The sequence below is a fragment of the Oncorhynchus keta genome, chromosome 28 (assembly GCF_023373465.1).
Source record: "Oncorhynchus keta strain PuntledgeMale-10-30-2019 chromosome 28, Oket_V2, whole genome shotgun sequence".
Lineage (NCBI taxonomy): Eukaryota > Metazoa > Chordata > Actinopteri > Salmoniformes > Salmonidae > Oncorhynchus > Oncorhynchus keta.
Window position 1 is genome coordinate 41,660,905 of NC_068448.1, and position 27,842 is coordinate 41,688,746.

Here is a 27,842-nt window from a genome sequence, read left to right on the forward strand (position 1 = left end):
GAAGACAGCTGTAGGCTATTTGCCCAAAGAATAAGAAGTAAATCGGGTAGACCTATTTTAGGAAGTTTCCAACAGATCAGAGCATGACATTTTTCCCCCTTTCATGCTGAGTTATCGAAAGGTTGAGATCTGGAAAGATTGATGAAATAGGCTACACTGAGGAACTATTGTCATTCTCAATGGACATAAAAACAGACTCTGTTTGCTTTGCTGTTTGAGGCAAATAAAAAAATTACTTTGAGATGTTCCACAGTGATGGTGAGTTAAGACAATGAGAAATACTATCAGATCCCCAAAATGGGAGCATTTATAGGCCGACATTTCCACGCGAGCCTGGTAGCCTAGGCCTACTTCTATGCGTAATCAGGTGAGTATCCTTACTCAACACTGACAGGAGCGCTCCAAACAAAAGACAATTAATAAATTGATAACTCGTAAATGGAAATGAAATAACTTCTTGTCTCCTCTTTATCTTTGGCTGACGCGGGCGGGGATAACTTTCAATTTTTTTAATCTGTTTTACTCAATTATTTTGATCAATGGTGAGCTCACCCATGACATGAGGAATTGTAAGTAGAAATTGCTATTAGCTAATTCATATTACGGTTTGTCAGCTGAGAGTTAGCTAAATATGACCACTTGTGTTAGGTCAATCGTTCCTCAGTTTTCCCTAGGATTAACGTAGCCTACATTTTCCGGTTTGGATGATTGTGTTGTGCTGTAGCTACTTCTGTGAACGTCTGAACATTGCATCCAAAATAAACTGGTCACATTCAAGGACACAACGTTGTAAGGATTGTTTGTGCAATATGTTTCTGTGAACAGTTTGGCCAGCTCAAAACGCGGTTTCGTCAATCGTAACTGGACGTTCTAAATAAGCGTTCTAAATCACACCGGTTTGAGGTTATCCTGCAGGGACCACTGTAGAATGATCACACCCGTGTGTTGGTACTAGAGCTCGACCGATTAATCGGAATGGTATTTTTGGACACAGATTTGGCCGATTTTTTAAATTGATTTATTTACACCTTTATTCATCCTTTATTTAACTACGCAAGTCAGTTAACCTGTTTGGCGTAGGGGGCAGCATTTTCACTTTTGGATGAATAGCATTCCCAAACTGAACTGCCTCCTACTCTGTCCCAGATCCTAATATATGCATATTATTATTGGTATTGGATAGAAAACATTCTAAAACTGTTTGAATCATGTCTGTGAGAATAACAGAACTTATTTAGCAGGTGAAACCCCGAGGACAAACCATTCAGATTTTTATTTTTGAGGTCACTGTCTTTTCAATACGTTTTCATGGGGAATCCAGAATTCTAATCGACTTTCCTGCAATTCTAATCGACTTTCCGCTTCCACTGGATGTCACCAGTTTGTAGAAAATGGTTGAGGTTTTTCCTTTGTGTAATGAAGAAGTACCATAGATCAGAACGAGAGTCATTTCATGTGTACCTTTTGATACAGGCGCGTAACCAGAAAAGTAGCGTTTGTTTTGCTCCTGTATTGAACACAGATCATCCCTTCATCAATTTGATCGCTTATATACTTTTAGAAATACCTAAAGTTGTATTACAAAAGTAGTTTGAAATGTTTTGTCAGTTTACAGGTAAACTTTGAGATATTTTGTAGCGACGTTGCGTAAGTTGGAAGCGTTGTTTTTCTGGATCAAACGCGCCAAATAAATGGACATTTTGTATATATATCGACGAGATTAATCGAACAAAAGGACCATTTGTGATGTTTATGGGCCATATAGGAGAGTATAAGCTCGTCGAAGGTACGGCATGATTTATATTTTATTTCAGCGTTTTGTGTCGCGCCTGCAGAGTTTAAATATCTTACTCTCTCATTGTTTACTGTTGTGCTATCATCAGATAATAGCATCTTATGCTTTCGCCGAAAAGCCTTTTTGAAATCTGACATGTTGGCTGGATTCACAACGAGTGTAGCTTTAATTTGCTATCTTGCATGTGTAATTTAATGAAAGTTTGATTTTTATAGAAATGTGTTTGAATTTGGTGCTCTGGCTATTGGCCATGTGGGACGCAAGCGGCCCTCCTACCCCAGAGAGGTTAAGAACACATTCTTATTTTCAATGACGGCCTAGGAACGGTGGGTTAACTGCCTTGTTCAGGGGCAGAATTAAAGATTTTTACCTTGTCAGCTCAGGGATTCAATCTTGCAACCTTTCAGTTACTAGTCCAACGCTCTAACCACCTGATTACATTGCATTCCACGAAGAGACTACCTGTTACGCAAATGCAGTAAGAAGCCACGGTAAGTTGCTAGCTAGCATTAAACTTATCTTATAAAAAACAATCAATCAATCATAATCACTAGTTAACTACACATGGTTGATGATATTACTTGTTTATCTAGCGTGTCCTGCGTTGCATACAATCGATGCGGTGCGTATTCGCGAAAAAGGACTGTCTTGCTCCAATGTGTACCTAACCATAAACATCAATACCTTTCTTAAAATCAATACACAAGTAAATATTTTTAAACCTGCATATTTAGTTAATATTGCCTGCTAACCTGGCTCGTTGCGAACTCAGAGAAGACTATTTCTTCCTAACAAAGACAGCCAACTTCGCCAAACGGGGGATGATTTAACAAATGTGAAAACTGTACGACTGTACTTAACCATAAACATCAATGCCTTTCTTAACTTCTTGAGTGTAGGGGGCAGGATTTTCGTTTTTGGCTAACAAACGTATTTGAAATGGCCTATTTCTCAGGTCCAGAAACGAGAATATGCATATAATTGTCAGATGAGGATAGAAAACACTCTAAAGTTTCCAAAACTGTCAAAATATTGTCTGTGAGTATAACATAACTGATATTGCAGGCGAAAACCTGAGGAAAATCCAACTAGGAAGTCTGTTTTTCCTGAAAGCTCTCTGTTCCATTGGATGCCTTGCCTCCATTTAAAGGGATATCAACCATCCTATGGCTTCCTCAAGGTGTCACTCGTCTTTAGACATGGTTTCAGGCTTTTATTTTGAAAAATGAGCGAGAAAGATCACATCGCGTCAGTGGATAGCTGGGTGTTCGCAGAGTTTTGCTTGCGCAACCGAGTGGGGCAGCCATTGTCTCTCCCTTTCCTATTGAAAAATCTACAGTCCCAGTTGATATATTATCGATTATATATTTTAAAAACAACCCGAGGATTGATTATAAAAAACATTTGACATGCTTCTATGGACATTACGGATACTATTTGGAATTTTCGTCTGCGATGTCGTGACCGCTCGAGCCTGTGGATTTCTGAACATAACGCGCCAAACAAATGGAGGTATATTGGATATAAAATCATCTTTATGGAACAAAATTAACATTTATTGTGTAACCGGGAGTCTCGTGAGTGCAAACATCCGAAGATCATCAAAGGTAAGCGATTTAATTTATTGCTTTTCTGACTTTCGTGACCAATCTACTTGGATGCTAGCTGTTTGTTATATTTTGTCTACTGAGAGAGATGTCCTTACATAAAGGCTTGTTATGTTTCGCCGAAAAGCTGTATCGAAATCTGACGTGCCAGGTGGATTAACAACAAGCTAATCTGTGTTTTGCTATATTGCACTTGCTATATTGCACCGCTGCAATTCAGCGGGTGTTGATGAAAATGATCCCGCTAACGGGATGGGTGCATCAAGAAGTTAAAATCAATACACAGAAGTATATATTTTTATATTTTGCTAAAAGAATTCCAGGTTAGCAGGCAATATTAACCAGGTGAAATTGTATCACTTCAGTGTATATGCAACAGTTTGGGCCGCCTAATTTGCCAGAATTTTACGTAATTATGACATAACATTGAAGGTTGTGCAAAGTAACAGGAAAATTTAGACTTATGGATGCCACTCGTTAGATAAAATACGGAACAGTTCTGTATTTCACTGAAAGAATAAACGTCTTGTTTTCGAGATGATAGTTTCCGGATTCAACCATATTAATGACCTAAGGCTCGTATTTCTGTGTTATTATGTTATAATTAAGTCTATGATTTGATAGAGCAGTCTGACTGAGCGATGGTAGGCACCAGCAGGCTCGTAAGCATTCATTCAAACAGCACTTTCGTGCGTTTTGCCAGCAGCTCGTTGCTGTGCTTCAAGCATTGCGCTGTTTATGACTTCAAGCATATCAACTCCCGAGATTAGGCTGGTGTAACCGATGTGAAATGGCTAGCTAGTTAGCGGGGTGCGCGCTAATAACGTTTCAAACGTCACTCACTCTGGGAGTGGTTGTTCCCCTTGCTCTGCAAGGGCCGCGGCTTTTGTGGAGCGATGGGTAACTCTGCTTCAAGGGTGGCTGTTGTCGATGTGTTCCTGGTTCGAGCCCAGGTAGGGGTGAGGAGAGGGACGGAAGCTATACTGTTACACTGGCAATACTAAAGTGCCTATAAGAACATCCAATAGTCAAAGGTATATGAATTACAAATCGTAGAGAGAGAAATTGTCCTATAATTCCTATAATAACTACAACCTAAAACTTCTTACCTGGGAATATTGAAGACTCATGTTAAAAGGAACCACCAGGAACCATATGTTCTCATGTTCTGAGCAAGGAACTTAAACGTTAGCTTTTTTACATGGCACATATTGCACTTTTACTTTCTTCTCCGACACTTTTTTTTTGCATTATTTAAACCAAATCGAACAGGTTTCATTTTATTTGAGGCTAAATTGATTATATTGATGTATTATATTATGTTAAAATAAGTGTTTATTCAGTATGGTTATCATTGTCATTATTTTATTTTTTAAGTATCGGCGTTGAAAAATCATAATCGGTCAACCTCTACTAGTTGGTACGTGTCAAAGGGTTAAGACTTTTTCTGGTAGATGTTTTCTAAAACCCCTTTTCCATTTGTTTGACCAGACATCAAAGCCTTTGCTTATTCCGAATCTTCTAGGAAGGAAAATAGTTGAAAACTTTATATGTCAGTTTTTTAAATTTTATATATCGACTCCTATATCGGCTCCTATGAACTTCACATTGGTACACATGGGTCTTTTTTTTTTACATGGAAATGACCAGGAGCATTCTCCACCTAGGCCACCCAGCCCTCCAGCCAGGGCTGTGAAAGTTGAGAGAGAAGTTGGTTTACTTGGTTAGCATAGCATTAGCTGGCCGGTTTGTTTACTTGGTTAGCATCGTGTTAGCTGGTCAGTTTTGTTTACTTGGTTAGCATAGCGTTAGCGGTCCGGTGGTTTGTTGGTTGCAGGAGAGCAAGGGGAGGTCCATTCAGGCAGGCTACACAGAAACACACACCAACACGGACAAACACAGACTCGTAAATAGTTGATGACAGACACTGCCCGCCACCCCCTCAGCTGTACATCTGGCCTTATGGAATGCACTTAACCATTCACAATAAAAACTGAAACCTAGAAAAGCCCCAAATAAAAAAGTAAGAATGAGCGCCGTTGTCTTGAATGGCATGAAATCAATATTTCAATTCTGTCCCCTTTCTCTCACTAAAGAATGAAATTCTGTTGTCACTGCCGATTTAATATAACTCGGAGCGACTCAGGGGAATTAGGCCTACTAGTTTAATCTAGAGGAGAGCGAAAGCTGATGCTACAGAAGTGGGTGTCTACTGTATTTATCAACTCCCAGCTGTACAGTAGAGTTGTTCATGAAGCAGATTGAGGTTAGGTTGATTAACGACACCCACAAAACCACGACAGTGTTCCCCTCCACGATTAATCTAGGCAAGAGGCTCAGCGCAAAAGCGATCCTTTTGAGTTCTATATGTACTGTTGTCTATGCTCAGCCTAGCCATTTGGAGAAGGAAGAGCCGTGGCTACAGCTGTCCTGTCCACAGCAGAGTTTGGAATCCACCAGCTTGGCAGAGAAGCTGGCATTGATCAGAAATACAGTTTGCAGGGAGTGGGGTTTATGCACCGAACAGAGGAATAAGGATCTTCTCTCGCTATGAAAATCATCAGAGTGCTCATCTACTAGATGGCTCTATTTGCTAGAAGACACTGAGGAGAGGAAGAAATGAAAGGACCAGGATGCATAATAAGGAGTGTTTAATTGCCAGTCTCCTGCTGCATTGTAAACTTGTAGAAGAGGATACACAAGTAACTGCCCTAATAATGGAAACACTTGAGTAAATGAGGGATACAAAGTACATTGAAATCAGGTGCTTTCACACAGTTGTGGTTCTTGAGTTTATTAAGAAATTGATATCCCATCACGCTTAGGGCCAGGCATAAAAATGCTGGGGTGGCCATTATCTATGCCCCTATTGGATGACAACACCCCTATCCACAAGACACAAGTGGTCACTGAACGGTTTGATGAGCATGAAAACGATGTAAACCATATGCCATGGCCATCTCATTCACCAGATCTCAAACCAATTGAGAACTTATAGGATATTCTGGAGCGCCGTCTGAGACAGTGTTTTCCACCAAACGATGGAATTTCTAATGGAAGACTGGAGTCGCATCCCTCCAATAGAGTTCCTGACACTTGTAAAAATCTATGCCAAGGTGCATTGAAGCTGTTCTGGCTCGTGGAGGCCCAATGCCCTATTAAGACAATTTGTTGGTGTTTCCTTTATTTTGTCAGTTACCTGTACATCGCTACACTGTTGCCAGGGTTGGGGCCAGGTAAACAGCATCTCTGTGACATCACTACGACAACAAAATGACCTCCAAAAGGGGAGGCAACGAGACCCATGTTGGATCATAGCACGCTAGGAGGGCTGAGGCCAAGGTAACGAGAGGTGGGGTTGGAGACAGGGAGGGGTGTAGGATCCTGCAGAACCTCGTCTCCCTTCCCTGATGATGATAGATGCTGGTGACATGGTGTACCCGTGAATGGGATGAGGAGGTGGTCACATACCAGCTGGGTTCAGGCAGAGTCAAGTCACTCGCTAGCTGTGCTCCAACCCTTACAAATGTGTGTGTGCGTGTGTTCTTCTATCCTTGTGGGGACCAACAATTTCCAAGGAAAATTATCCATTGTGGGGACATTTCCCACGTCCCCATGAGGACAAAAACTATTTAAGCTTAGGGATTAGGTTAGGGTTAGGGTAAGGGGTTAAAGGTTAGGTTTAGACTTAGGGTTTGGGTTAAGGTAAGGTTTTAAGGCTAGGTTTAGGTGTTAGGGAAAAAAGGATTTTGAATGGAAATTAAATGTAAATACCCACGAGTATAGAAGAACATAACGTGTGTGTGTATATGTATGTGTGTATGTGTGTGTGTAGGGGATGGAGCTCTTCAACAGATAAACAAGACTCACTCTTTAACAATGGAAATAACGTGTTTTTTTTTAACAGAACCCCCTTACACACGCCCCTTTCCGGACTCCTTTAACAAGCATCTGTGTCATACTCAGGAAAGTGACTAAATGTGTGTATGTGTGTGTGGGTTGGTTGGTTCTTCTATCTTTGTGGGGCGGCAGGGTAGCCTAGTGGTTAGAGCGTTGAACTAGTAACCGAAAGGTTGCAAGTTCGAATCCCCGAGCTGACAAGGTACAAATCTGGTGTTCTGCCCCTGAACAGGCAGTTAACCCACTGTTCCTAGGCTGTCATTGAAAATAAGAATTTGTGGTTAGAGCGTTGAACTAGTAACTGAAAGGTTGCAAGTTTGAATCCCTGAGCTGACAAGGTACAAATCTGTTGTTCTGCCCCTGAACAGGCAGTTAACCCACTGTTCCTAGGCAGTCTTTGAAAATAAGAATTTGTTCTTAACTGACTTGCCTAGTACAATAAAAGGTAAAATAAAATCCACAAATGTCCCCACAAGGATAGCAAAACAAGGAAAATTCTCCCTCATAGGGAAATTTCCTAAATCCCCTTGGGGACAAAGCATTTAAGCAAAATTTCCACAAAATTGTCATTTAAAAAAAATAAACATTTAGCCTTTATTTAGTGGGACTATCATGTGTTTTTCAACAGGACACTGGCAAAGGGTGAGTACTTTAAAGAATATAAATATATTTGGATTTGTTTAACACTTTTTTTGGTTACTACTAGGGTTGCAAAGGGTCAGAAACCTTCTGGTAAATTTTCCATGGGAAGTTCAGCCTGGGATTTGGGGGGAATTTTGTTTATATTCATCAAAGAAGTTAGCTTATAACGGTGAACCTTTTTTGTGGGATACATGTAAGGCAATTCTAGGTCCTGTAGCATATTTTGGATAAACTATCCCCAATTCAATGGATTTGCAAACCTCTGCATGCACAGTGCAATCTTCCATCACATGTACAGCAGATTCTCAAGATCTTGCACACTAATGAGATTATATTTATCCCACACTACTACACTGTCTGAGCCAAGGACTACGTGCTTTCTGGTAAGTTTTGATTACAATACTGGGTGGGGTGAATATATTTTATGACATACATTATTTTTTTATGTTAACTAGTAAATAGTAGCCTACAGCAAATGGTGTTTAAATCATTTCTAACTTGTTATCAATTTCTGCTACCCTACCCTAACATCACACCCATTGGCTGTTCCTGCTAATACATTGAATCTGCTCCTCAAGGACATCATGGCACTGAAATCAATGGATACACTCAACAGGAGAGCCAAGGAAATGGTTAGGTATGTGAAGGGTCATCAAGTTATAGCAGCAATCTACCTCACAGAGCAAAGTGAGAAGAATAAGAGCACCACATTGAAGCTGCCCCAGCAACACCCATTGGGGTGGTGTTGTCATCATGTTTGACAGTCTCCTGGAGGGGAAGGAGTCTCTCCAAGAAATGGCCATATCACAGTCTGCCGAAATGGACAGCCCAATCAAGAGGATCCTCCTGGATTATGTATTTTGGGAGAGAGTGGTAAGCAGCCTGAAACCTATTGCAGTAGCTATTGCACAGACTGAGAGAGACAATGCCATGCTGTCTGATGTTCAGACTCTGCTTGCAGATGTAAGAGAGAAGAAATCCGTACTGTCCTGCCCACTTCACTGTTGCTCAAAGCAGAGGAAATTGCAGTTCTGAAATACATCAAAAAGCGTGAAGACTTCTGCCTGAAGCCCATACACGCCGCAGCTTACATGTTGGACCCCAAGTATGCTGGCAAGAGCATCCTGTCTGGTGCAGAGATCAACACGGCCTATGGTGTCATCACTACCGTGTCTCGCCACCTTGGCCTGGATGAGGGCAAGGTTCTTGGCAGTCTAGTGAAGTACACTTCCAAGCAAGGGCTTTGGGATGGTGATGCAATATGGCAGTCGTGCCAACATATCTCATCAACCACTCGGTGGAAGGGACTTTGTGGATCTGAGGCTCTTTCCCCTGTAGCCTCTATCATCCTCCAAATCCCACAAACATCATTCGCCTCAGAGCACAACTGGTCCCTGTTTGGGACCACACACTCCAAAGCACGCAACAGGCTGACCAGAACAAAGGTTAAAAAAGTTGGTGGCCATCCGGGCAAATTTTAGGCTTTTTGAGCCCGACAACGAGTCATCCTCAACAAGGTTGGAAAGTGACAGTGAAGGTGAGGCCTCAGAGTCTGATGTTCAAAAGGTGGACAATTCAGAGGTCCAGGGAGAAGATATGGAAGTCTGAGAGGAAGACAACCAACGCTTTAGTTTCTAGACTATAATTTTACAACGTTTTTGGGAGATTATTCAATATTGGGGGATCATTCAATATTCCCTTTCTTTTGTTGTTCGCATCGATCATCATGTCACCAGAATAAGACCCTCAATATTTATTGGAAAGGAGCATCAAGATCACCATGCACTTTCACCAGCCTGTGAGGTTCATCATAACTTACAGTATATCAATATTTTTTGCAAAAATACTTCCCCCCCGCCATTTCTCACATAATTACCAGTGGTAGAAAAAGTAGTTATTGTCATACTTAAGTAAAAGTAAATATACACTACTGTTCAAAAGTTTGGGGTCACTTAGAAATGTCCTTGTTTTTTAATGAAAAGCACATTTTTTTGTAAATGACTATTGTAGCTGGAAACAGATTTTATGGAATATCTACATAGTCGTACAGAGGCCCATTATTAGCAACCATCACTCCTGTGTTCCGATGGCACGTTGTGTTAGCTAATCCAAGTTTATAATTTTAAAAGGCTAATTGATCATTAGAAAACCCTTTTGCGATTATGTTAGCACAGCTGAAAACTGTTGTCCTGATTAAAAGAAGCAATAAAACTGGCCTTCTTTAGACTAGTTGAGTATCTGGAGCATCAGGATTTATGGGTTCGATTACAGGCTTAAAATGGCCAGAAACAAATAACTTTATTCTGAAACTCTCCAGTCTATTCTTGTTCTGAGAAATTAAGGCTATTCCATGCGAGAAATTGCGAAGAAACTGAATATCTCGTTCAACTACTCCCTTCACAGAACTGTGCAAACTGGCTCTAACCAGAATAGAAAGAGGAGTGGGAGGCCCCGGTGCACAACTGAGCAAGAGGACAAGTACATTAGAGTGTCTACTTTGAGAAACAGACACATCACAAGTCCTCAACTGGCAGCTTCATTAAATAGTACCCGCCAAACACCAGTCTCAACGTCAACGGTGAAGAGGCGACTCCGGGATGCCGGCCTTCTAGGCAGAGTTGCAAAGAAGTCGCCCCATCCCAGAGTCGCCACTTCAATGTTGACGTTGAGGCTGGTGTTTTGCATTTACAACATTAACAAAGTCTACACTGTATTTCTGATCAATTTGATGTTATTTTAAAATGGACAAAAAAGTGCTTTTCTTTCCAAAACAAGGACATTTCTAAGTGACCCCAAACTTTATAACGGTAGTGTACTTAATAGAAAATGAAAGTGACCCAGTAAAATATTACTTTGAGTAAGTCTAAAAGCATTTGGTTTTAAATATACTTAAGTATCAAAAGTATAAATCATTTCACATGCCTTATATTGAGCAAACCAGACAGTACGACTTCCATTTTACTTTTATTTATTTTTACGGATAGCCAGGGGCACACTCTAACACTCAGACATAATTTAAAAACTAAGCATTTATGTTTAGGGAGCCTGCCAGATCGGAGGCAGCAGAGATGACCAGGGATGTTCTCTTGATAAGTGTGTGAATTGGACAATTTTCCTGTCCTGCCAAGCATTCGGAAATACTTTTGGATGTCAGGGAAAATGTATGAAGTAAAAAGTACATTATTTTCTTTAGGAATGTAGTGGAGTAAAAGTGAAAATAGTCCAAATATAAATCAAGTAAAAATGACCCCCAAAAGACGACTTAGGTAGTACTTTAAAGTATTTTTTACACCACAGATAATTATCTCAAAATGTTCTACTGCTTGAGCGCATGTTCCTCTTTGCAACAATTTTCCTATCTAAAGCCTTGCCTATATTACCATAAATGACCAGAGATCACAAACGATTTATAATGAGAAGCACATTCATTATTTTGTATTGACGTGTGGTCCCGATGTGGGTAGTTGATCACCTGTAAAAGATGAGAAACGTGTATTAGAGTTTGAGGTTGGAGCGATGGCCTATGGTTTGGTGCAGAAACCTATTGTTGTGCATTTCCAAGGTAAAACGTTACTCCTCCTAACACGTATAACAGTTCCAACTGTGATGTGAACATGTTTATCAAGAGAATTAGGTAAAGCTGTAGAAATGTAAAGGATTACCTTGTTTCCCTCTGTGATTGAAGAGGGGTTTCTGTTCATTTCCTGTTCAGAGAATTGACAGGCAAATGAGGCCCATTAGAGCATGGTTTTTCCATTGACGGGTAATGCAGTAATAGGTTATCCTGGAGGGACGTACATGTTCATACCCCAAAGTGTATCTATGCTAAGGAAATTTTCGAACCTTTATTGACATGTGTAACTTAAGGTTATTAATGTGGGTTTATCATCTGAGGATGTGTATTTTGAAATTCATGCAATTGAATGTTAATTGAGTACCCTGACTCAAAACTGATTCTCATTGGCTGTTGCATCATGGGTATATGTATTTAAGCACCTGTCATTTCCTTATTTGTTGGACAGGACAGGTGGGAATGCTGCTGGGTTACAGGCATATTTGCAGCCTGGGTTTTTCTTTTGATAGAGCTCTACATATTTGTATCCAGATGATCTTTGATCAATGACCAGTTTGTTATTTTCTGTTGTAAATATCTGTACGGCTTTGGCCAGTGTATTTTGTCAGGCTGCAAATAAAAAGCCTCACCCTGTGCAAGAAAAGTCTACATTTGCTGTTGCCTCCTCACTGTAAAAATCCAACCACTGGGTCAAACTTCACACTCAAAAGTATTGTGGAGCTCCTGCATCTAAATACAAACAGTATCGGCACCAAAATTGAGTACCGGCCCCTACTTCAGTCCAAGTCAAGCACTGATCATATTTAGAACTTTGTTGATTCAAGAACATAAAATGCCATTAAAATATGGTCATACCTTTAACGATGAGAAAAATATTGTGATATGATATTTTGGCCATATCGTCCAGCCCTATACACATTTACCCCTCAGGGAGGCTAACAACACCCTGGGCTTGGGAAAGAGAGGCTTTGAAGAAGACTCCAGGTAGCAACATCAGCTAGTAGTCTCAGAGCAATGCAACATGTAGAGAACACAACACAAACCCCTTTCACCACTCCTCTGCATCTCCCCCGCTCTCCTCTCTTCCAACTATCCCCCTCTCTCCATTCCTCCCTCCCTACTTCTGACCAGCTAAATATTTTATCAACTGGCAGAAGAACCTACAACCCCCAAGGCCAGGGGCTCTCTATTTTTTTCTTTCTTCCTTTATAGAGGAAAGAGGGGGGCAGTGAAGTGCTTGTGATTGGTCACATTGAAGCGGTTCTCTTCTCTTTCTCCGTTCGTCTCTCCCATTCTCCTCCCCTCCTCTCTCGCTCTCTCCATCCGTGTGCATAAGCATTGTGTGTGTGTGTGTGTGTGTGTGTGTAGCACGCTGCTCGGTTCAGAACTGGATGAACGACCTTGAGCGCAGGGCTGAGTTGCCGTGGCAACGAAGCTTCGCCCAACCAGTAACAGCTGGATGCAACAGCACTCCCTGAATTTTAGCGGGAGTCGCCACGTTAATAAAAATGACACTCTCCTCCTCCCCCCCCCTCTTCTTTCTCCTATTTATCCCGCCCTCCCTCCCTCCCTCACACATATGTAGACCTGTACTCTCAGACAAAAGAAAAGAGCAACTCTGTCCAAACCATTGACTGATCGTCCACCAGTGAGTCAGAGTATGAGGTAATGCATTGGTTCCCGTGTCTATGAATTGGTTGCATAAAAACATTTGAAAAATAATCAAATACGTAGTCATTAAACGGTAATACATGCCACTTATTTTACCTCGATTAAAATATTCATGGGGAGGAACTGAAATGAGGGAAACGCAGGGGGGAACGTAATTAGGTCATGCATATATTAATGAATATTATTGAGTAACTGAATCATTTATTGTCAATCAAAGCGGTCCTACAGCCCTTGGCCATTAAAATATGTGTCATTATTTAGTGTTGTGCTGTTGGTCTGTGGACAGGCAACACGGAGCTGACAGGAGAGTCGAGCTGGAGGGAGCAGGACATGGTGGAGGATGTCACAGAGTTGGTTCCAACCAGCTCCATCTGGAAAGCATTCCAGCAGAGCTCGCTAGCTCGCGTCACACAACACACCCGCACCAGGCAGGCAGGTACAACACCCACATGACACAATGCCATCCCATCCACACGCACAGTCGCATACATTCACACGCAAACATGTGCTTACAAAACACACACACACACACACACATCCTTGCATGTGCAAACACACACAGGCACACACGCACCCCTCCTAAAACACACACACGGATGCACAATACATACTTGCAAAAACACAAAACGTCATGCACATTCAAATCACCTTCTCACCTCCCAGTCATTTAAGAGCAGACTTAACTTATTTAGCCTGAATTCTGTGATTCAGCCTTAAAGGGGATTAAGACTTAGAATTAAATGAATTATGAGTAATGAAAGAGAGAGAGGGGAGAGATGGAGTCTGGGATAGAGAGGGAGAGAGAGAGAGGCAGAGAAAAAGATGGAAAGCAAGTGATGGAATTGGTACAAGACAGGGGGTGGGAAAAGAGAGAGAGAGAGAGAGAGAGAGAGAGAGAGAGAGACACTTGGCATTCCTCTCACAGGGGAGACAGACAGCTCAGTAAAGATCAGAAACCTGAGAACATGAGGTGTACTGGAGGCACTGGCTGGAAATAAGGCGAAGAGAATCACATACAACAGCCTTTCCAACTGTCCCCTCTCCTCCTGTCCTGTTTCCTTCCCTCATCTCAATCAGTCCTCTCTCTCTCTCCTCTCCCCCTCCCTCCTACAGGGGCTTCTTAAGCGCACCACATTTTAAACAGCAGTGATCAACACATTTTTGGTAACCGGAAACTAGTTGTTAAAGATAGTTCTACTTCCGAACTTAACCGGCGACACTCAAGTGCATGCTGGTCTGCTTTCAAAACCGGTTTACCAGGGAACCTACTTTCAAAACCACACGTGCACACGCACGCATGTACGCACACGCGCACAAACACACAACTCCGTCGGCAACCTGACACCTACTGCTTCTGTAAGCCGTAAGCACACAGATACCGCAACCATTCAAATGTACAAATATTCAACTGGGCACAGAGACTTTCATTGCGGCTGTGCTCAGACTACACACGCAATCTTCTCTGAAACACCCCGTAGTGGTCCAGCCCGTGCCAAGCAATCTTCTAACTTCAGACCTGATCGCAAGAGCCAGCCGCTAAAATGTCTTTGGTACAGAAATGAGTGGCTAGTTCAGGGTTTGTCAGTTTAATGCTGCTCACTTAGGAAGTGAATGACTTGGCAGTGACGCAACAAGTAGTCTTTTCTCTTCTGTGCTAGTAGAAAGACAGGGAGATAAAGGTCTGCCCTGGGCATAGACCTCAACGTTATACACCACAACTAGATAGAATTAGCTGCTACTGTTGTCAGTCTGTGTGTGTCTGTGTGTATTCTGCAGCCCAGTCTAATCTGCATTTAATCAATAAGGCATGAGGGGGTGTGGTATATGGCCAATATATACCAAGGCTGTCAGCCAATCAGCATTCAGGGCACGAACCACCCAGTTTAATTGAATGCTGATTGGCTGACAGCCGTGTTATATCAGACCGTATACCACGAGTATGACAAAACATTTATTTGCACTACCTTAATTACGTTGGTAACAGGTTTATAGTAGCAATCAGGCACCTCAGGGGTTTGTTATATATGGCATAGTGCCTAACAACAGCACTTAGCTGTGGTATATTGGCCATATACCACACCTCCTCGGGCCTTATTGCTTAATTAGAGGTCCAAGTGACAGGACAACTCAAAAACCTGTCCTTATGGAGAAGGGTACACTGCCTGAAAATACCCAAAACCTCAGGCATCAGGACGGCCACCTCTCTCTGGTTTAGAGAGAGGCAACGCAACAGATAAGCTCATCACACTGCAGCTGGGGGAGACAGGGGCACTGTCACACACACCATAGAGCGAGCAAGAGAGAGGCCGACACATACAAACTGAAGAGAAAGAGATGTGATGAACAAACTCGCAGCAAAAAGAGCAGGAGGAAACAGACAAAAAGATTAATAATGAGGTAAAAAATTCCAGCAGGTAGTGTCACGCTGGAATAAAGGGTCGGGAGACAGGCGCAGGAATGCGTAATCGTTTTAAAGGCGCGGGGACGAAGACCAAACAAACACGTAACAAAACACAGGGTTGAAACCCAAACAAAAGAGCGAGGAGTACCTCGAATAAATAACACAAGGGCACAATGATTAACACACGGGACGAGACCCGTAATCATCTGCACAATCCACAATGGCACGAAAGCCAAAGCACAGGTACTCACATGAACCAACGGACATTGGAACAATAATCGACAGGACAATGGTAAACCAAGGACACACTTATACAATTACTAATCACTGGGAATAGGGGCCAGGTGTGCGTAATGAAAGTTCCGGAGGGATCTGTGACAGGTAGCTTAACCTGAGCCACTTCCCTGAGTCACTACAAATACAAACATCCCCCACCCCCCCCAGCCCCGAACCAACACACACACACATCCCCCCTTGTCTCCTCCCCATCATCCCAGACTAGTGTGGTAGTCCCCACTGCCTCCTCTGCTTAGCACCCATTGCCTATCCTCCTCCTTCCACCCCTCACCCCCACAGCCGGACCCAGTCACTAACATCACCCCTGCCCTCGACCCCCCTTCTTCTATTTAGCAAACACCATGCATCACTGTCACCCCCCATCCAACTACTATCCCCAACCCCCATCTGGGGGCCTATAGGCCCAGCAGCCTGTCTATGTCCAGTCTCCCTGCACCACCTCAATTTAGGAGCCCTCTGTAAGCCAGCGTGGAGGGGAGAGGTGGGGCAAGTGTGTGTGACTGCGAGGGTGTGAGCGTGTGTCTGTTAATTGAAGGTTTGGCCACAGAGAGACATCACTGTAAAATCTGCCAGCGGGCGCTGAGGAACAAGACGCTGTCAGCCCGGCCGCCACACCCTCTACTCGGCCCTCTACCCAGGCAACACAGTCACACAGCCAGGTCATCCGGGAACAAAGCCGGAGACACAGAGCTAAATTTAAACCGAGGCTTTTATAATTAACTCAACCTTATTGCCCTGGCCCTGCTGCCTGCGACACACCTCCTAGACTCTCTCTTTGACACATGGAGACACTATATTAATAAGCAGAAGAACAATATATAAGATCATAGATGTTTCTATAATAATTCAAGTAAAATAACTATGCAACGGGATGGTTATATAAATAGGGAGTGGGGGAGGGTCATAAAAGACAGGACCTTTAGAGTAGATTAACTATTTCACACACACACACACACACACACACACACACACACACACACACACACACACACACACACACACACACACACGACAAGTTGCAGCAAAGTCTAAGATGACACTGACATACATGTAAGACGGGAAATTAAACAAACCACGTTGGGATCGGGTGGAGGAAACATCGACACTATCTGCACATTGTCTACTGTATCCTGGGAGAGCACTGTCTGACTTGCACGCCACACGTCTGTCCCTTATTGGCGTTCGGACCCTTATCATGTGAACCAGAATCACATCTCTGCACAGTGCACACCTCCTAAAAGTATCCATGTACAGAGTTATGACCTATGACAACCCTTCCCTGTCGCCCCTTCTCCATAGGCTCAATAGGCTACAGCAAATTCACTAGAATATATACTCCCTTAGTCAACATTTGACAACACACACAGACTAGCTACATTGTTTATTTTTTATTCAAATCATTCCGTTGATTCTTCAAACAATGTGCAAGGAACCAGTGGGGGGATAATTTGCCGTTTTATATGGAAACTCGTGCTATTCTACACATTTTGCCATGAGGCAGAGAGGAAAATGTTGCCTTTAAAAAAAAAGCTAAAATAGGCCATAACTCTGTGTGCTGGCTGTGACAACGGAACTGGATTGAGTGCTGTCTTGTTTGCTAGATGTACAACTGAAACAGTCCTTGAAACGGTGCATAACGCCATAGAAGCACTGTGACATACGCCTCAATGCAGTCATATTCGTGGCTTATTGGGGGAGTCGCTTTCAGTTCAATATTTTTTAGCAGTTCAATATTTTTTTGGGGCAACGCCAACCTGTAAGAGAATTCATCCCATTTCCGTTTCATAAATTCTGACGAACCCAGTGCACCGCTTGCTAGGAATTCTATCTGATGATGTTTGCATGTTCAGGTAAAAATACAACTCATCTGACAATTAAAGAGCACAACAAATCAAATCAACTCGTATTTTTTATTGTTGTTGCTCAATCTGATTGGGTGGCCCTGTATCTAACTTGAACATAGACGAGCAACATTTGCAGCTGGCTGCAGTGTATCAATAGTAGGATGGGTATCACATGTAGGCTGCGACGTACCGACATACACTGGCACCATGTAACAAACTCGAGCAGCAATAACAATGTAATAATGGAGCAACACACAGCAAATCATCGCTGTAAAGTTAAATCTCCTTCGGTGAAGTAAACCTTGACTAGAGGTGTGAGTGAGCGAACTAGAGAGAGAGCTAGGGAGAGAGAGGGAGAGAGATAGAGCGCATTTACATTTGACTTGGTTAGACTTTACCCCTGCGCCGACGGGCGACATGAACTTACCGAATGAAAGCAACATGTCCTAGGCTAGTTTACGAGTCAGAAAATACTGTCATTTATGTCGTGTCGTCCGCGCCAAGTGTGCCAGAACATAAACAGCACTTTTTTTCTCTCTCAACCTTGTCCTCTTAGTAAGTTAGAAAATGTGTCCCTTCAAGTTCCAAACTAAAGGGCACTTTATTTTCAATTTCTCGGCTATGACCATTAATAGGTTCAAAGCCACTATGCCAGAGACCATAGGGTACAGCGCGCTATACCCACACCAAAATCCATGACCTTGGCTTGGACCTGGAGTTATACTTTTCATTTGCTGTCAAAATAAACGGGAATATGCACAGTGCCCGTGTGTGCGGCGCACCAACCTGTATTGTGTTATGAAGAGTGTATAGAGTCCTACTACACATTAGTGGACAACAAAGTCCGTCCAACCGAACGACGGACAATGCTATTCGTGCGCAAAACCGAGCTTGGTATAGAAGGAACGTGTAAAGGGGAAAACGTCGTAAACTCACCAAAACGATGTATCTCTGTGAGCGCACCGATATCTTCTTCGTTTCGCTATTAACTCTCCGCCATCTTCAGCGCTGTGTTTGTTTAAATGGGAAACACTCCCGAAGCCCAAGAAGCCAGCTTGTGGCTGAGCGTTGGGGTTTCTGGGTAGCGTAGTTTTATTTCCCGTCGAACACTGTTCTTTTCGCTAGGGCAGACCTCCCGGATACGGACTACAACTACGTATGCCCCCAAGAGGAGATCTCGAGTTCTGGTGTAGACGGCTGACAGCGACGATATTAGAGCAGAAAAATGCCATGGTGTTTATTTTTAGTTAACATGAGGAGCACTTGAAAAGCAAACAGTGACTTGTTGTGTGGAAATGCCTGTATTACCTAATAGGCTGTTCTGCTATCATCTGCTCTAACATGGCCATGACGATTTGCAGAAGGGGTGTGGATTGGACATAATGTCTAAGTAAACTTATAACATTTACAGCAGGGATCATCAACTAAATTCAGCCGCTGGGCCGATTTTTTCATGAGCGGATGGTGAGAGGGCCAGGAACATTATTGCTAATAATTTGTAGACTTCAAATTGACAGCAAGAAACTCAAACATTATATAATGTTTCACTAAAACATAATCATTTCAAACCTTGCTTGCGTTTGCACATGATCACGTATCTCTCTATTTGTTATGAGTGGTAATAGTTTGCGAGGTGCCATATTCAATCAAACCACTTTAACCGTGATTTTGAGTTTGATTGAACTGCTATTAAATGGCATGATGCTTTAATTTAGTCTGGCAGTCTTTACTCCTTAGTGAGAGCTAACTCTGAATTGCAAGCTGTACTAATATTTTCTGGACCTGGAAAGGGCTGCGTGGTTTCATTTAGTATCTGTAGAACAGTGGGACCTCCAGGCCTGTATGTCTTATAGATGAGGCCCATATGTGGACTCAATATGGGGAAGCTGGCAGGGTCAGTGTGGACCGGTGGCGTCAGAGCCTGCATGGTGGCCTGGGGACTGGGGCACAATCTGCACAGTCGGCCCAGAACCTGTACCCCTGCCAAGAAGAGACAGGGCAGGATAGCACCAACCCATCACCATGGTGATACCAGGCAGGCAGGGGAGTAGGCACACACACAGGCAGAGAGTAGGGTTTCAGCTGTGCCAGGGAGGGGTAGAGCTTGAGGGAGGGAGAGCGATAGGAAGAAAGTGAGAATCAGGTAGAGAGAAGGAGAAGAGAGTGTAAAAACAGGTATGGAGTGGCAGAATGGCTGGAAGACGGGTAAAGAGGGACACAGATGTATTGCTATTATTTAGTATTTAGTATATTGTATTTACTAGGATCCCCATTAGCTACTGCCAAGTACTCTTCCTAGTGTTCAAACAGAGATAAAACAATTACATCACAATAAATCAAATGAAACAGCCTACATCCTACGTAAAACAACGCATCATACAAGACATCATTATATTATTCATATGTTAATACAAATGTACAATATAAAATCCACAATACCACAACATTACAATGTACAATCTGATTTCACTGCTCGCTTGAGTTACTTGATGTGGAAGAGAGTTCCATGTAGACATGGCTCTCTGTAGTACTGCACATTTCCTAGAGTCTGTTTTGTACTTGGGGACTGTGAAGAGAACCCTGGTGGCATGTCTTGTGGAGTATGTATGCGTGTCTGAGCTGTGTGTTAGCTATTTGAACAGACAGTTTGGTGCTTTCAACACGTGAATACCTCCCACAAAGGCGAACTAGTGATGCAGTCAATCTCTCCTCTACTTTGAGCCAGGAGAGATTGACATGCATGTTATTAATATTGGCCCTCCGTGTTGATTTAAGGGCCAGCCGTGCTGCTCTGTTCTGGGCCAACTGTAATTTTCCTGTAAGACTTGTTTTGTTGATTGAGTGAGTGTGAGAGGAGAGGGAGAAAAATGGTTGGAAATACAGAAAACAAGGCAAGGAGGACAATGAGAGAAAAAAAAGAAGAGAGAGAGAGAGAGGGCAAGAGAAAGAGAGGGAGAAACGGTGAGTGATGTGAATGTGCAGGGTGGGTGAAGATGAGGAGGGAGAGAGTGATAGAAAACATTAAGCAGAGCCAGTCAGAGAATTACCCAGAGAGAGTGCTAAAGGAAAGAGAGTGAAAGAGAGGCGACAGAGAGCGAAGGGGGAGGAATGAGCAGGAGAACAGGACTTTGCAATTAGCCTGGCCTGGGCATAATCCACCAAGTCAAGGAACACGACCAGAGGAAAAGAAAGATGCTTGTATGATGTGTCCTTTCAAACCTTTTTTTAAGAGAAAAAGAGAGAGAGAAAAAAGAGAAAAGGGGTGGACGTGTGACACTGCAGAAGTTACAAAGTTTTTAGTGATGAAAAGTGTCCCAAGTGAAAACTGCAGCTCAAGCAGCAGCAGCAGGCTGGCAAGCAGCACATTTTCTGAACATGTCCCAAAAAGCTTTGACAAACAAGACACACGCTATTTATACCGCCGGAGAAAGGCCTTCAATTATGGTACTTCTTTTAGGAAGCAGTGTCAGCACAAACAGACTGGTACTTGATAGCTTCTCGGCGTTGGGGAAAAGTGGAAGGAATCAGGAACATCCTGATTCCAAAGTTAGTTCTTCTTTGGATTGACCTCCTCTATTGGTTCCCATCTATACATGTGAATGAATCAATGCTCGCGTGAAGTTATTTGGTAACAACTCTTCAAAAAGAGTATATTTTATATATTATATATATATATTTTATTGGATTTGCTTTGATGAGGTTTGTTGTCTGTTTATGTGTGTAACTGTGTGTGTGTGTGAGCTCTCCTCTCCATTTTCTCTACAGAACTAGGGGTGGGCTTGAGTCTTGTCTCCCCCCCCCCTCCCCTCCCCTCCCCCATCACCACACAATGCAGAAAGCCAAACCACTATAAGTGCTTTTGTCCATACTCCCCCATTAAAGCGACAGGGCACAGAGAGGGGGGGAGAGGAGGAGGAGGGTGAAAAAGAAGAGAGAGGTGAAAAAAAGAGTCATCTGTCATGAAAAAGAATATGTCTGAGAGAGGTTGAAAAAGATGTCCTTAACCCCAAACCCTAAACCGAACCCCTAACCCTAATCGTAACCCTGACTCTAAACCTAACCCCTAAGCCTAAAATAGCCTTTTTCCTTGTGGGGACTGGTGAAACGTCAGCACATTTCCCTGTTTTCTCCCTGTTCTACTATCTTTGTGAGGAATTCTGATCCCCACAAGGACAGTAAAAACCAAACAAACACACACACACATACACACACCTCCTTCCTTTAGGATCCCTCGTTGTCGAACATGAGATATCACGGGTCCGGGTTGTGGTGTGGGTCCGGCTGGCCATGGGTCCGGAAATGGCTAAATAGGCCAACCCGTGGCCTGGAGATCTGGTCGCAGTTGGTACAGCAATGGTTCCTCTTGTGAACAGGGCTTGTTGTTACTGGCAAAGGTGTCTGTGTTTTAATGCACACTATTTTTCCAGATAAGTGCTGCCTTCTTTCGGCCTCCAAGAGTTGGTGATTTTGGTCCTGACATGAGGATCCCCCAGTTGTTTTGATCTATATTGCATTTCTTGAGGCGTGCTTTGAGGTCGTCACGGTAACGCTTTCCCCCTGACCTCTCGGGGCACGGGATCTATCCCTGAGCTTGGGATTAGAAAACTTGTTTAGGGAGCCTCGATTGGCTCATCCTCACGAGGTAACCGGCCCCTTCGGAGGTGATGTTTCCTAGTGGTGACTTCTATACAGGGGGAGTTGGTTTTCTCCAGGACACTGATGATGGTTTGTCTGTCTTCCCAGCTGATGTTAAGCGTTATCCTGAGGCGACGTTGGTGAAATTTTCCGATGGGGTCCAGGCTTCCAAACTCTATAGCAGGGTAGGAATGATCGCACGCACACACACACACACACACACACACACAAACTGTGGTGTAAAACTGTCCTATACCCCCCTCCTTCATAATCACATACACGCATGAAACTGAACAGGCAAAGAGCCCGGGTCTGTATCAAACACATGTAGAGCAGAATAAGTCAAAGAGCAGTAATTGGATAGAGATGTCCCGGATGTTACTGAGACAGAATCCTGGAAGTTTTCAGTACTGCAGTGACAGTGAGAGGGGAGGGAGGGGAATAGACAGAGAGAGGCTGTTTAACATTCCAAACAGGTAGAGAGAATTCAGGAGCAGCAGAGCAGCCAGTGGCACACACAGGTATAACGCACAGGAGCTCAGTGGGAGGGAGAGGGGGAGGCAGAAAGAGAGAGTGAAAGTACAGAGGAGATGGATGGGTTTGGAAACGTCCACTTGCACACAGGTGTCGTGTAGGGAAAAAGAAGGGGAGGGGGTAGAGAGTAGTAGGAGATTGGTAGAGAGAGGTGTTAGGCGCTATTGAGAATACATGTACTAGCCGATTCTACACCACCCCAGGTTTAAACCAGAGCAAGGGGAGCTCTACCTAACATTACAATACAGGTTCTTAAATCTGGTGGAAACTCACACTGTTTACCCAGGGAAGAGGCTTGAGACCAGAATAACGTTATTACTTTTTTGGGGGGAAAAGTCTCTTTTTAAAAAGGTATCACATAATAAAAGTGATAAACAAATTAAATATAAAATGAAAAATAAAACAATGAAGGTACAATATACAATAAAGATAAGTCCTTAGATTGTTGACGCTCTCACAGTAGTATGGGCCGATGATGCAGATCAGCAGTAGTGCACTTGAGAATTGCACCGTGGCGAGAGTTCAGAGTTCTAGGGGAGTCGCGTCAAGGCCACCCACAACATCCGGAACTGCGAGACAGAGAAAACTGGTGACAGTATGACATCTGAATCACTGAATAACTCTGTCTGTCAAATCGTCAGGAACACTAGCAAAGCAAAATACCCTCGGACTAAACCAAATAAATATAGTAAGGGTGCCACAAAGACAGGAGACAGTTCAAACAATAACAAAATCAAAAAACAAACAGTCGCTCCAGTGCTCATCCGCGTGTCGACACGCATTCAAAACGCACACACCTGTAATTCTACCAGCAGCTAATAGTAGGCTACTTCAGCTATTTTTGGCCTCATCTTCTATTACGTTCGCCTCCACACTTCAACACACACAACGTTATCTTGGTGTGGTAGCTAGCTGGCTGCAATGTTGTAGTAGCGTTTGGTGTCGTAATGGCTGAGCCGGAGCGGGAGCTCGGGTTGGTAGTGAGTGCGGGAGGAGAGAGAGAAAGGTTTTGTCCATTCCTCATTATAAGGGGCCCGCTCAGGGCTCACTCACACACAAAGGGGGAGGGGTGGGACTTAATAGCATAAGATTGTTATATCGTACCTTAATCACAATAACCCCATTTTGTCACATATGACAGAGGTACAGGTACACTCTTAGATATAAAGGTGCTATCTAGAACCAAAAAAAGGTTATTTGGCTGTCCCCATAGGATAACCTTTTGAAGAACCCTTTTTGGTCCCAGGTGGAAACTTTTCGGGTTTACGTAGACCGTTCGGGTTTACGTAGACCTTTTGGGTCTACGTGGAATCCAAAAAAGGGTTCTAACTGGAACCAAAAATATTTATACCTGGAACCAAAAAAAGTTATCCTACGGGGACAGCAGGAGAACCCTTTTAGAGGCCATTTTTCTAAGAGTGTAGAGGCGGAGAGAGAAAAAGAGAGCGAGCGTGGGGTGAATAGAGAAGCTTGCAGGGACTCAGGTGTATCATTTTGAGGAAAGGAGCTAGATGAGGGAAGAGAAAGGGTAGATGAGGGAAGACACAAAAGGGAGAGGTGAAAAGAGATACAAGGGGGGTGGGATAGATAGGAGAGTGGAAAGGAGTACAGACGAAGAGAGAGAGACTGACACCACAGAGAAAAAAAAATCACCTTTCTAAATAAAGTGGGCTAGTACACCAATGTGTTTGACATGGGCAGGAGCAGGCTTGCGAGCTGAGGCGGAGAGAATGTAATCTTCCTTATTTGATATTTTTTCCATTACCTTTTCGCCAAGTTTAGAATTGTAAACTATTGCGAGCACTGCTCCATATCACGTGATATACACCACAAGGGGAGAGAAGAGAAGAGGGAGAGAGAGAAAGAGAGAGAGAGAGAGAGAGAGGGGAGAGGGACAGAGGGGGGAGAGAGAGAGAAAGAGAAAGAGAGGGACAGAGAGGGAGAGAGTGAGAGAGAGAGAGTGAGTGAGAGAGAGAGAGAGAGAGAGAGAGAGAGAGAGAGAGAGAGGGGAGAGGGACAGAGGGGGAGATAGAGAAAGAGAAAGAGAGGGACAGAGAGAGAGAGAGAGAGAGAGAGAGAGAGAGAGAGAGAGAGAGAGGGACAGAGAGGGAGAGAGAGAGAGAGACAGAGAGAGAGGGGAGAGGGACAGAGAGGGAGAGGGGAGAGGGACATAGGGAGAGAGAGAGAGAGAAAGAGAGGGACAGAGGGGGAGAAAGAGAGAGAGGAGAGGGACAGAGGGGGAGAGAGAGGGACCTGATTAACTCAAAGTAAACTGTTTATTGTACATCAGAGTGTGTCCAACTCCAAACTCCCACAACATAATAGATAAGAGCGTACTATGAGCGCACTGCTTATAAAGGGAAAGAGCTCTCCATGCAGAATGGGGCCCATATATAAATATCCCATGTTTTTCTCTCGCTTCCACCCCAATCCCATTATCTTTTATATCAATAATGCAACAGAAAAATGATAAGATTTTTGTTATTTAAACAACACAAATTATTGCAGTTTTACCATCTCACCACCAGGGGATGCTGCAGCACCAGCAGCACCTGTACTTCCCGCCGCTATGTGGAAGGAGAGACAAAACAAGGAGGGCTGATCATCTCTCTGTCACCCATCTATTCATAGTCTCAGCTACCATCCCACCACTGCAGGCACCTCTTACTGCAGGCACCTCTTACTGCAGCCACCTCTCACTGCAGCCACCTTTTACCGCAGCCACCTTTTACTGCAGCCACCTTTTACTGCAGCCACCTCCTCTTGCAGCCTGTAGAGCTCCCATCAGCACAACAAAGCCAAATCAATAGGACTTGATGATTATAGCAGATCAATCAGATCTTTTTTTTATTTTTTTATTAACCTTTATTTTATCAGAGAGTCATACTGAGACCAAGGACTATTTTACAGATGAGCCCTGAATTACATAAGTTACACACATCAAAATAGAACATACAAAATGCGAGCAGAAAGCAAAACAAGGTCTTAAAGAACAAACCCATTCATCAGTACTAAGGTCCTCTATCAGATTTCTAAATTGACCTAGAGGCACCAGAACATCACATTTAAGAACGTTTTGAAGATTGTTTCGCAAATAAGCTGATTTACCTAAATCAGTAGAGACCAAAGGGAATTTCAAGACTGAGCCAGCCCTGAGACCCGGGTGTGGTAACTCGTATGTCTAAAGACTTAGCCAGCCCTGAGACCCGGGTGTGGTAACTCGTATGTCTAAAGACTTAGCCAGCCCTGAGACCCGGGTCTGGTAACTCGTATGTCTAAAGACTTAGCCAGCCCTGAGACCCAGGTGTGGTAACTCGTATGTCTAAAGTGTCGTTATGACGTTAGGTGCAGTGGGGCCTCTTGTAAAAGGGTTGAAAATGAAAACATAGCCATGTCTCAATCTACGTGACCTCAAAGAGGGCCAACCAACTTTCTGGTAGAGAATGCAGTGATAAGTACTAAAATTGTTGCCTTTAATAAAGGGCAGTGCGCCATCGCCTAACTGCTTTAATGAAGTGGCAGCTGCGTTCATATAGAAGATGTCGCCATTGGTCTAGAACCGATAGAAGAGTCGACTGAATAATCTGCTTCCTGCTGTTTAGCGAGAGGCAGGACCTATTTCTATGGAAGAAGCCCATTTTTATTCTCAGCTTCTTAGCAAACTCATCAATATGCTTTTTAAAAGACAGCTTTTCATCTATCCAGATGCCCAGACATTTTTAAGCAGGGGCACCATCAATATGGACACCATCCAAAGTACATATGCATAAATCTTCAGAGTTATTTTGATGTGCTCTAGGGAACAACATATAATTAGTTTTTGACCTGTTTTCAATACTCATTTCTGGTCAGTTAAGTTTTCCTGTAATCCAACGAAGGCAGACTGTAGTTCAGATAGAGCCTGGTCAACCATGGGGGCAATAGCATACACTGTAGTTCAGATAGAGCCTGGTCAACCATGGGGGCAATAGCATACACTGTAGTTCAGATAGAGCCTGGTCAACCATGGGGGCAATAGCATACACTGTAGTTCAGATAGAGCCTGGTCAACCATGGGGGCAATAGCATACACTGTAGTTCAGATAGAGCCTGGTCAACCATGGGGGCAATAGCATACACTGTAGTTCAGATAGAGCCTGGTCAACCATGGGGGCAATAGCATACACTGTAGTTCAGATAGAGCCTGGTCAACCATGGGGGCAATAGCATACACTGTAGTTTTTTTTTTTTACAGACAAGTTGATATTGTCAATATAAACAGTAAACATGAGAAGATGAATGTTGCAATAGGTCCATCCTCAGAAACTGCCTCTGGGGACTCTCATGCGGTTGTTCTCTGTGAAAACATACTAAACTAAAAGTAGAGTATGTGAACAAGTTGGATTCAAGGTTCGTCCTTACTCATGGAATTTTAAGCATCCGTTTGTCACAGGAGATTATTACACGGATTTAAGGAGTTAAAATCAACGGAAAATATAAAAAGGGCACAGCCAAACAAAACAGCACACATAGAAGCAGTGAGACTGGGTCTAAAACCAACACCTGACCTTACTGGTGCCATCAGCTGCCAACGCAGCTGGCCATGCCACTGTTGTGTGTGTCGTGTTGTGTTTGTGGTAAATATTCACTGTGCCAGATGCACAGTTTGTTATTGATCCCAGCTGCATGGACATGATCACACACACTTCCCGGCACGTACATAGACACATGCACACACACACACACACACACACACACACACACACACACACACACACACACACACACACACACACACACACACACACACACACACACACACACACACACACACACACACACACACACACACACACACACACACACACACACACACACACACACACACACACACAAAACAGACTTCCTCTGGTGCCAAGTAATTAACAGTGTCTGTTTTTTTGTTTTTTGTTTTGCTCTACTT

General features: G+C 43.3%; 1 protein-coding gene across 4 annotated transcripts in view; it reads right to left on the minus strand.

Moving 5' to 3' along the window:
• Positions 1 to 18,798, minus strand: part of LOC118361376 (nuclear receptor coactivator 3-like) — a 117,511-nt gene extending 98,713 nt beyond the window's left edge. For 3 of the 4 annotated variants that reach the window (XM_035741255.2, XM_035741256.2, XM_035741254.2), the window contains exon 1: positions 18,668 to 18,798. The gene's annotated coding sequence lies outside the window, so the exon portion shown is untranslated. The remainder of the gene's footprint in view (positions 1 to 18,667) is intronic. The other variant, XM_035741257.2, reaches the window with a different exon arrangement.
• Positions 18,799 to 27,842: the final 9,044 nt, after the last annotated feature.